The sequence below is a fragment of the Saccostrea echinata genome, unplaced genomic scaffold, assembly GCF_033153115.1.
Source record: "Saccostrea echinata isolate AGI-Se365-2 ecotype Australia unplaced genomic scaffold, CSIRO_AGI_Sech_v1 ptg000054l, whole genome shotgun sequence".
Lineage (NCBI taxonomy): Eukaryota > Metazoa > Mollusca > Bivalvia > Ostreida > Ostreidae > Saccostrea > Saccostrea echinata.
Window position 1 is genome coordinate 11,427,653 of NW_026889803.1, and position 11,241 is coordinate 11,438,893.

At 35.8% G+C, this 11,241-nt stretch overlaps 3 long non-coding RNA genes across 3 annotated transcripts; all 3 read right to left on the reverse strand.

Annotated features, from left to right (window-relative positions):
• Positions 1–5,176: 5,176 nt before the first annotated feature.
• On the reverse strand, positions 5,177–5,869 carry LOC133205809 (uncharacterized). Its single transcript, XR_009723664.1, has 4 exons — positions 5,786–5,869; positions 5,556–5,685; positions 5,350–5,396; positions 5,177–5,257 (listed from the first exon to the last, which is right to left on the reverse strand). It is a non-coding gene; the product is annotated as an uncharacterized LOC133205809 (long non-coding RNA).
• Positions 5,870–6,020: 151 nt separating this feature from the next.
• LOC133205441 (uncharacterized) lies at positions 6,021–6,732 on the reverse strand. Its single transcript, XR_009723611.1, has 3 exons — positions 6,402–6,732; positions 6,200–6,292; positions 6,021–6,080 (listed from the first exon to the last, which is right to left on the reverse strand). It is a non-coding gene; the product is annotated as an uncharacterized LOC133205441 (long non-coding RNA).
• Positions 6,733–6,913: 181 nt separating this feature from the next.
• Positions 6,914–7,359, reverse strand: LOC133171779 (uncharacterized). The gene is made up of 3 exons (XR_009718868.1): positions 7,303–7,359; positions 7,077–7,179; positions 6,914–6,968 (listed from the first exon to the last, which is right to left on the reverse strand). It is a non-coding gene; the product is annotated as an uncharacterized LOC133171779 (long non-coding RNA).
• Positions 7,360–11,241: the final 3,882 nt, after the last annotated feature.

An 11,241-nucleotide genomic window follows, 5' to 3' on the forward strand; every position in this document is an offset into this window, starting at 1 on the left:
CCTAGTAACTTCAAAATTTACAACATGATAGGAACAACCCCCCCCCCCCCCGGAAAAAAATCCTGGATCCGCGCCTGCAAGAAATATCTCTATACATTTATATTTTGGCTATATATTTACATTTCCGAATATTTCCGCCTAAGATTCTTCATAAGCAAGAAACTCTTCTTTTTCTTATGACTAGCATGGACGAGCATGAATATCTCGTAGCTGACATCAAAATGTAGTGCAAACTGTTTTGTTTAAAAATGATAGTTGAATGCAGTAATCTGATGTGGCAAGTCATCAGATTCACAAATAATGTTAACATAAGATATGAATTTGATATGGTTTCAGTGAATCACTAGTAAATGCAGATCTTTACGTACTACCAAGGAATCTGATCGCGAAACAAAGAACTCGAGGAGGATAGATCTTGGCATTGAATCATCATCCATCCATATAATGCAAAAATTGCATTGGATTGCAATCGCAACACTTTAACTGGTTCTACAGAAAATACCTATGTTGACGCTGAATGCTTGTCACGTGCTTTCAACCGCACGAGCTGCATACATAGGGACAGTTCTAGCTTCAGAGAGGAGTACATGCTGCTGTTTTCTCTTTGATTGTTCATTTCAAATAGACGAATGACTGTTAACAGAAAATAAATATAAAAAAAAAATAAAATGAAAAAATAAATGTTATGGTTTTTTTTTTTTATTCGTGGTGAACCTCGAATAAAGCACTAAGAACGCTCTACTTGTTTCGTCTTGGAAATGTTCATAATAATGAGATTTTCTGAAGTTTCAAAAATCTGTCCATACTATATTGGATTAAACACTACGTAAGATGTCTATTCATATTTTGTGTCCCTATACACAATGCACAATACACTGTATACTGTATTCCCACTTTCAGTAACCAAAAAAAAAAAAATGCATTTTTTGTGGAGATAATAAGCGATAATTACAATCTGCGATATTACATTCTGCATTAACTTCGACGAAAAATGTTTGTTTGTTTGTATGTTGTTTAATGTCCCTCTCCAGAATTTTTCACTCAAATGGAGACGCCACCATGCACTTGCCGGTGGAGAGCTGCAAATTTTGTCCTATACTCGGCACTTACGGCCATTGAGCAGTGAAGGATCTTTTTCGTGCCAGCACCTACTGCGACACGGGACCTCGGTTTATACGTCTCATCCAAAGGACCGGTCTCCACGTCCCACAGTGGGATTCGAACCCGCGACGTAAGGATCAACTCCTTACTCCACGACTCTAGAGCAGCGGCTCTAACCACTGCGCCACGCGGGCGACTCGAAAAATGTAATATCGCAAGACGAAATAATCCCCAAAAGTGTTGTTTTTACATTTTGCTTTTTTTTTTACATTCTGCGTTGACCTCGACACAAAATGTAATAACGCAAAAAGTAAAATCTAAAAATATGTAATTACATTTTACGTTATTACATTCTGTGTTGACGTCGACACAAATTGTGATAACGCAAAATGTAATAATCGAAAAGGTGTGTTATAACATTTCGCGTTTTTACAATCTGCGTTGAACTGGACGCAAAATAAATAAAAAAAAACGCAAAATGTTTAACCTTCAATAAGTCATGAAGTATATTTTCTATCATTTGTAGGCACTATTATATGCAAATATTCAAAAGATTTTTAAATATGGTAACCATTTATACATATCAAAGATCTCCCTAATACTATTTTTTTTAAGAAAGTCATTATGTTATACAAAGATTGAAGGAAATCTGTACTTTTTTTGCCACACTTATTATATTTACAGAGAATGTGGCTCATTTAAATCTTGATTTTAACAACCTTATGTAGATTTTCTGACGTACATGGTAAGCATTTTCTCTAATTAAAGTTCCAATGTCATCGCAATGTCATTGCACTATGCAATACTCATGCTGTATGCAAATAATAAAAAAAACTACTAGTTTCACGTGATATTGTTTATTTGACGTCACATAATGAAGATTTTTTGTAATATAAATATTAGATACAATATAAAAATATTTAGATGGCTGAAATCCAAAGAAACAAAAGACTCAGTTTTACATTCTATTATTTATTTTATACAAGTACAAAGAATCATATTAGATATCAGATTGATGTTAAGGCATAAAGTTCACTGCAATACTCCCAAAGATGGCTGCAAAAAGTACTCAGATTAAAATTTTAATATTTTTCACAATGCATTATGAAGATTAACAGGTCATTGTTTACTGGATGTCACATTGAAAATGTTTGAAAATAGTTATACATAACTCAGAAAAGCTTTATGAACCAAATATCATTCATTTTAGTACAAGTATATGTTAAAACAAAACCATAAATACTTATTTAAACGTAGCATATTACAGCACTTATTCTATAAATTCAATACAGCATTAAGCATCAAAAGTACTCAGTAATTGCATAGTCCCTTTCACTATTATTTAGAACTTCCAAGGAAAAATGTAGAAATAAAATGTTACCAAAAAACAATGAAAAATTGTGTCAATTGCGAAATGATACTGAAGTCTAACGATGAATGCTAGATATGGATTCATTTACTGGAAAAAGAAATCGGTCGATTTATACTGGTGTAACAATAGAATACTAGTAACTTTCTTGGGTGACGATAGCACATAAAAAGTTATATTTTCACCCCCAAAACGTCAAAGATACATGTAGAAAGGACTAAAAGTCGGAAACAGCAAGGTATTGATTAAAAATCACAGATCCTTCTCGCTAGGTCACACTTCCTTTATATTATGTCACAGATCCTTAACACAAGGGCACATACTCTTTTACGCAAGGTCACAGAATCCTTTACCGAAGATCACAGATCCTTAACACAAGGTCACAGAATCCTTTACGCAAGGTCACAGATCCTTAACACAAGGTCACAGAATCTTTTATGCAAGGTCATAGATCCTTAACACAAGGTCACAGAATCCTTTACGCAAGATCACAGATCCTTAACACAAGGTCACAGAATCCTTTACGCAAGGTCACAGATCCTTAACACAAGGTCACAGAATCCTTTACGCAAGATCACAGATCCTTAACACAAGGTCACAGAATCCTTTACGCAAGGTCACAGATCCTTAACACAAGGTCACAGAATCCTTTACCGAAGATCACAGATCCTTAACACAAGGTCACAGAATCCTTTACGCAAGGTCACAGATCCTTAACACAAGGTCACAGAATCTTTTATGCAAGGTCATAGATCCTTAACACAAGGTCACAGATCCTTAACACAAAGTCCAAAAATCCTTTATGCACGCAGATCATTGAAGATTCTTCACACAAAGTCACAACATATTTCTTTTTTTTTCTTACACATTTCTATCCATCCACAAAAAGAATTTATTCTGTACTGCACAACTTTCTTTGCTCCACAAATGTCATAGCTCAGATGATTTACTTGGATGTGTTCTATAAAAATAATCAATTGAACCATTAATTGGAAAATCAAAATGTAATTTGAAATAGACTTACAGATAAAGTCCTTTTAAAGCATCTATTGCAAAAAAGAAAACTAAGTTATACATAAAAATGTAAAGACAAACATTACATTTTTATTTTGAAACAAGGGGTCCATAGGCAAAAACAGTCACCAGAGTTTCTCAGCCAGAATACTGTAAACGTACTCATTTTAGCAGTAACCATATTTCAGCGCCACTTCATTTCCGCTTATTCATATACACGTTAATTTATGATTAAAACTAATACTTGTTGTTTTCAAGACTCAAATGCACGTATTTACAGTTGTGCTTTTAGGTTAAATGGGAGGACTGTACTAAGCTAATTTTGAGTGAGCTAATTTATGTATATTTACAGAATGATCTTTTTTCTTATAAATTTTTATTTACAATTCTGTAGTCCTCCGATGAGTACTGAGTATATTTTGCTTCAAAGGAAAAAAAAAACTTTGAATTTACATTACTGATGGACATTTTTGAATTATTTAAAATTTGAAGCCAAATGTTTTTTTTTTTTAATTTAGATTTCCACAAAATTACTTTATAAAACAATTCATGGATTTACACGCCATCTCTCCTTGATTTTGATTTAAAAGCAGATGATATTAACAGCATGTGAATTTCTTGGAAAATGGCCCCCATTCCTGCCCTGGTAGTCATGGATTGAATAGACTTGATTCTGTATTCTTGAAATGAGTATGTAAGTATAGCCTTTCTCAGTTCTAGGATTAAAAAGTAATGACACAGACAAAATTTAAACTACCAACTCATGTGATCTCGTCAAAATGATCATGGCTTAATGACAGACCTCTTGGTAAAGATAAGTCTTTGTAGAACACATGCCCCCCTGTTCCCTTTCTTATATAACATTTTGTCTTTTTCTGACTTTATAATATTTACACATTTGATCCCTGTAACCTTTACATTGTCTAGATGACATTTAGACCGGGTCACAATATACCCTTTGATTATGGTTAATCATCAACCACAGGAAGATGTGACATAATTCAATAACAAAGTTATGGTATAAATAAGAATTAAAAAACTCCAACCCACTGACCTTGACCATGTCCAAATGACCATGACATTGATTTGTGAAAAATTCGCTGGTTGTCAGTAACCTTTCTACCAAGTTTACTACTTAATTTTTTCACTTCAAAGTTATGCCTAAAGCAAGACTTTTACACATTTCTAAAACCTGTGACCTTGATCTTTCCCAAATTTTCATGGTTAAGAGTCAAAATACATCCACCAGCCAAAAGAAATTTAGTATGCCAAGACTAAATTATATGCAAATGTTCAAATGGTATATATTAATTTTACAAAGTTTGAAAAAAATGGATACATTAAGAAAAGACAACCAGACCAAAAATAATTACAGAGATAAAAATAAATTGTAAAATGGACAAGAAGATTTAAGTATAAAACCCAACAATGTATTTGTACAGGGAATGAAATAATGAAATAGAGAGACTGCAGAATGTAGACTTTGTACCTTACCGTAACTTCTTGTCTTGGTAAGCCGATCCTTAAACTATAGAACTCTCCTCACTTTAACTGCAGGTCTCCTATTCAACTTGGGATCAAAACCAGTCTTAATATTTGCCTGAATACAAAGAAAGTCAAAAATAAACACAATATAAATAATAATAAACATTGACAGATTGCAAATTGTGAGAGATTTTTTTTCTTACCGTGGATGCAGTTGACCACTTTTCTCGATACACTTCCTAGAAGATGATGGTCTCTTCTTCATTCAGAGACACAGAACTGCTTTACCTTTTTTTCAAGATAAAGAGACAAGATATCAAAATAAGTTGCAATCGTCAATGAAAATGAGCCAAGAAATTCAGAAAGCATGAATCTTATACCTCCTTCAATGGCTGGCTACTGTGGATCCCTGATCCCCACACTCCTCCTGCCAAAAAATGGGGTTATACTTTACATCGAGATGTAGGCTTTTTTAATCATCCTCCTGTTTACTAAGAAGGTCAAAGGAAGCCTGACCTGCCTTGATCAAAGTATAGAAAATGAAAACTCAAGAGTCAAAAAGTAACAAACCCAGCTTGTAAATTACTTTGGTTTTGGTAGGTAGCTATTTATAGCTGGGCTATAAACTCCTCTTCTTGCTGGACAAACTCCTCCTACGTCTTCCCTCATCCAAGTGTTTGTGGTGCTTCTCCTGATGGGTCCTGCTGCTCTGAATTCTAACATTTGGAAAGCAAAAGTCAAAGGCTGAATAAAAAATTATCAATAACAACAGGTAAAAGACTAAAAAGGGTATAGAGAGTAAATCCAAACTCTTACCGCATCCTCAAGTGAGGGCTGCAGGTGAATGGGAGATGACGACTCCTCACCATGGGTTCTAGTTCAGCCTAAAACTCGTTCTGCTAACAAAGGAAATCGAGATGTCAAAGGAATACTCAGACATCATATCAGATGAGAAAGAGAAATGAAAATTCACAGAGTGCAAAGAACAAATAAATATTCAATCTAACCGACACTTGGGAAGTTGGCTGCAGTTGATCCCTCCATTGTGGACTCCTCTTCTGTTAATTTTCTGTGAATTCCTCTTCCGCTGACAGTCTCCTTTCCTTAGAAGCTGATGCAAAGAAAATCAAGAAGGTTAATAAAAATGTTGAGGCTTCATCAGACAAAGAGTAATAAAATGCAACAGAATGCAAAAAGTACATGTATCATATGTATACGTATGTTTCTTACCCAACTCTTGGTGGCGTGCAGTCGATGCTTGAACTCTGTTGCAGGTGATCATCCTCACTTCCTCTCGGGGATCGAGATCAGCCAAACCCTGACCTGTTACAAAAGAATTACAAAGAAGTGCCAAAACTTACTATGAAGTAGGAAAGGGAAAGAGTGAAATACAGAGACCCAAAAAGTGCAACGAATGCAGTATGTTACTTACCACTTGGGCCAATGTTGACCAATGTTTCAATCTGGACAATGGACCTCTCTTCTTCTGCTGATCAGCCTCATCTTCTTGCATCCTCCCTCCTTCCCGTCCCTGAAAATATACAACTGGCAGAAGATTAGTAATGATTCAAAACAATTCAACAAATCACAAAAAATCAAATAACATAATCCTTACAACAAAAGAAGTTAAAAAAGAAGTTAGCAAATGGGGACAGTTAGGTAGGGAAAGGGCCAAATAGAGGATACAGAAGGAGTTGGTTAGTAATGTTAGAAAAGAGAAGGGAGAGGGATTAAATAATTAAAAAAAACTTCTCTTCCTGGGTCCCTGGCTGCTGAAGCTGCTCCTGATGGTGGGTCCGCTGCTGCTGCTCTGCATCCTGTTTATAGAAAATCAACAGGTCAAAGCCCAAATCGGTCAACATCAATTGTCAGCAAGTGGAAAATCAGTAAATGTGCAGGGAGTAAAGCCCCAATCTTACTGCATCTACAAGTGAAGACTGCAGGTGAATGGGAGATGACGATTCATCACCACGGCATCCAGTTCAGCCTCATCCTTCTGCTAACAAAGGAAATCGAGATGTCAAAGGAATACTAAGACTTCATATCAAATGAGAAAGAGAAATCACAATTCACAGAGTGCAAGGAGTAAATCAAGATTCAATCTTACCGACACTTGGGAAGTTGGCTGCAGTCGATCCCTCCACTGTGGATTCCTCTTCTGCTGAAAGTCTCATCTCTCCCTCGAGGCTGATGTAAGCCTAACTCTCTTCCTGTTTACAAAGAAAATCAAGAGTTTAATAAAATTGCTGAGGCTTCATCAAAAAGACAAAGAGTAATAAAATGCGACAGAATGCAAAAAGTACATGTATCATATGTATACGTATGTTTCTTACCCAACTCTTGGTGGCGTGCAGTCGATGCTTGAACTCTGTTGCAGGTGATCATCCTCACTTCCTCTCGGGGATCGAGATCAGCCAAACCCTGACCTGTTACAAAAGAATTACAAGGGGTCAAAGAAGTGCCAAAACTTACTATGAAGTAGTAAAGGGAAAGAGTAAAATACATCAAATACAGACACCCAAAGTGCAATGAATGCAGTATGTTGCTTACCACTTGGGCCAATGGTGGCCACTGTTTCATTCTGGGCAATGGATCTCTCTTCTTCTCCTGATTAGCCTCACTCTTCATTCGTATTCCCTCATCCAATTCCTTGAAAATACACAACTGACAGAAGATTAGTAATGATTCAAAACAATTCAACAAATCACAGAAATTCAAATTACATAATCTTTACAACAAAAGACTTTGATAAAGAAGTTAGCAAATTGGGACAGTTAATTGGGGAAAGAGCAAAATAGAGGATACAGAAGGGGTTGGTTAGTACTGTTAGAGAAGGGAAGGGAGAGGGATTGAATAATTAAAAAAACTTCTCTTCCTGGGTCCCTGGCTGCTGAAGCTGCTCCTGATGGTAAGTCTGCTGGTGCTCTGCATCCTGTTCATTGGAAATCGAATGGTCAATTCATCAGTTGCCAGCAATTGACAATTGGACTGCTTATGATTATATTTATATAAGAGCTCTTTTGTGGGCAGACTTAAACCAGTAGATGAAAAATCTTTGGGCTTTAGAGAATTATAAATCAAATATTGTAGAATGTAGCCTCATATTCCACTCCTAATTTGAAGGGGTCGGAATTGGCCCTACACTCCTGGTGTGAACTGCGAATTGATTAAAAAGGGAATAAAAGGGAATCTTTAGTAAATGACACTATATAAAACTGGATGTACTTTAGCAGTTAGCTCACAAAATTATAACCCCCCACCCCGCTCTCCTTTAAGTGTAACTGCAAATTCCATGTTTGTGGGAAAGCCCAAATATGTGTCTGATCAAAATGTAAAATAGGAGATGCACCATCTCACTGTGTTATAAAGATTCTTTGAAAGTCTCATTAAATTTTATTCAGACAGTGGTGTAGGAGAAGTTGCGGATAACAGATAGGTATCCCCAATATTATAGAAAGAATTGCATTCTCCATGTTTTTCTATTGAAAATCCCAAATATGTGTCAAATCAAAACGTAAAATATGACGTGCATAATGCACTATGTAATAAAGATTCTGTGAAAGTATCATTAAATTTTATTCAGTGGCATCGTCGGAGTTGTGGATAAGAGACGGGTATCTCCAAGCGTAATGGACAGATAGGCGGACGGACGGACACCTTAATATTCCCCCGCTTTTCAAGCGAGGCATGATAAGTCAAAATTTAATTAACATTATTCTAGACCAAGATATTGTAACTGAAAACATTATTTGCTTACACTTTTTCCCCAATACATACATGAACAAGTTAACAAGTGATTTTTGTTCACTTGTACTTTAATGTCTTTGAACATTTTTCCTGGAGAAATAAGACAGGCTGGGTACTCTTTGTTGAAAATGAAGTAGTTAAACTCAGTATGTACACCTTTATATGCTATCATATACTCAAAGCCCCCCCCCCCCCCCCAAAAAAAAAACATTAGTGTTTAGAACTTTCTTAAACATATTTCTAGTTCACAATTATTTACAAACCTGATCGGAGATCAAGTTGTCAGTTCGGATGAAAATCATCAGCAGGACCTAAGTGTATTTTGGTTAATTTTTAATTACATGCATTACGGATATAAATAGATTAGGGTTAGACTAATACCCCCTATAATGCACAAAAATGTCATCCAACATAGGCCTAATCAAGAAATGTTTTCATTCATTTAGTTTAACTTAATGTTAATTAATATTAACATATAAGGAAAAATTATTTCAACAAAAAAAATGTCTACTACCTCTTTTGAATTAATAATGAATGGAATAAAACTAAGCAATCCTCAAGTTCAAGTTTGACAATTTGCTTCATATTGATTTTTCTATAGGTAGAATTGAATAAAAATTTAATAACAAAATTCAAATTAATCTCATATAAACATACATGTATACAAGAGGCCCATGGGCTACATCGCTCACCTGAGTAACTTTGGCCATACATTTCTTTACCAGATTTCCCCCCTTGTAATACCTATTGTGGCCCCGCCCTACCCCAGGGGTCATGATTTGAACAATTTAGAATCTACACTACCCCAGGATGCTTCCATATAAGTTTCAGCTTTTCTGGTCCAGTGGTTCTTGAAAAGAAGATTTTTAAAGATTTTTTTATATATTTCAATGTAAAACTTGGATTCCCTATTGTGGCCCCGCCCTACCCCCGGGGGTCATGATTTGAACAATGGATGCTTCCACTTAAGTTTCAGCTTTTTTGGCCCAGTGGTTCTTGAGAAGAAGATTTTAAAAGATTTTTCCTATATATTTCAATGTAAAACTTGGATTCCCTATTGTGGCTCTGCCCTACCCACTGGGGTCATGATTTGAACAATTTAGAATCTACGCTACCCCAGGATGCTTCCACATAAGTTTCAGTTTTCCTGTCCCAGTTGTTCTTGAGAAGAAGATTTTTAAAGATTTTTCTTAAATATTTCAATGTTAAACTTGGATTCCCTATTGTGACCCCGCCCTACCCCCCGGGGTCATAATTTGAACAATTCAGAATTTACACTACCAGAGGATGCTACCACTTAAGTTTCAGCTTTTCTGGCCCAGTGGTTCTTGAGAAGAAGATTTTTTAATGACCCCACCATATTTTTGTCTTTTCTTGATTATCTCCCCTTGTAAGGGGACTTGGCACTTTATTTTAACAATTTGCACTTCCCTTCACCCAAGGATACTTTGTACCAAGTTTGGTTAAAAATGGCCCAGTGGTTCTTAAGAAGAAGTTGAAAATGTGAAAAGTTTACAGACGGACGGACGACGGACAACGGTTAATCAGAAAAGCTCACTTGAGCTTTCAGCTCAGGTGAGCTATAAAAAGAACTGTGTAATATTGATTCAAAATTTTAAATAAGGTTACTGCATAACTCTTAGATTTGTAGGGTCTATCTGCCTAAAACATTTTTTGTACTTAAGTGATATTTTGAGTTCTAATGAGTAGTTTTAAACTGCAATTTACATTTTTGTACAGATGTACCAACTGGCAGGTCCAGATTCTATGTCTCAAAAGTACATGTACCCAAAATGAAAAAGTCAACAAAAATGAAAAAAAAAACCCTGTAAAATGCAGAAAAATTAACAAATCATGATAAAAATACCAGGTGCACACCTTCATATGGTAAATAATGAATGTACAAATTTTCTGAAAAATCAATACAATAGTCTCTGACAACAGGTTTGGACAAAATCATGTCTACAGACAGAAGGGCAGAGAGATGGCAGACAAACAGCCAGACATGCTGATTCCATAATACCAGCCTAAACTTCGATTGTGAGGGATATGAAAAAAGCAGCTTCTTGCTTACCACTTTGGCATTGTGGGCTCCAGCAAAAAGCTAAGAAATGAACTTTTATTCTTTTGTTCACCCTTGGTCCTCCTTCCTTGTTCCTCTTCTGAGCCTCTGAAAATATACAACTGATAGAGATAAGTACAAATTCAAAACAAAGCAACAAATCACAGAAATTCAAGTAAAAAAATCATTACAACAAAATGAGTTGAAAAATCAGTTAGCAAACAATGACAGTTAAGTCAGGAAGAGAAAAATGGGGAAAAAGGGGGAGGGTGGTTAGTTATGTTAAAATAGGGAGGGGGATAGGACAAACAAAAAAGAGAGAAGGGAAAAAAATCCAAAAAAAATACTTCCATATAAGCTTCCAAGGCTGTTGATGTGGCTCCTGGTGATGTTCCTTCTGAACTGCATCAGCATCTCTGCACCCTGTCAATTGAAGGTCAAGAGGTCAAAGCCTGAGACACCC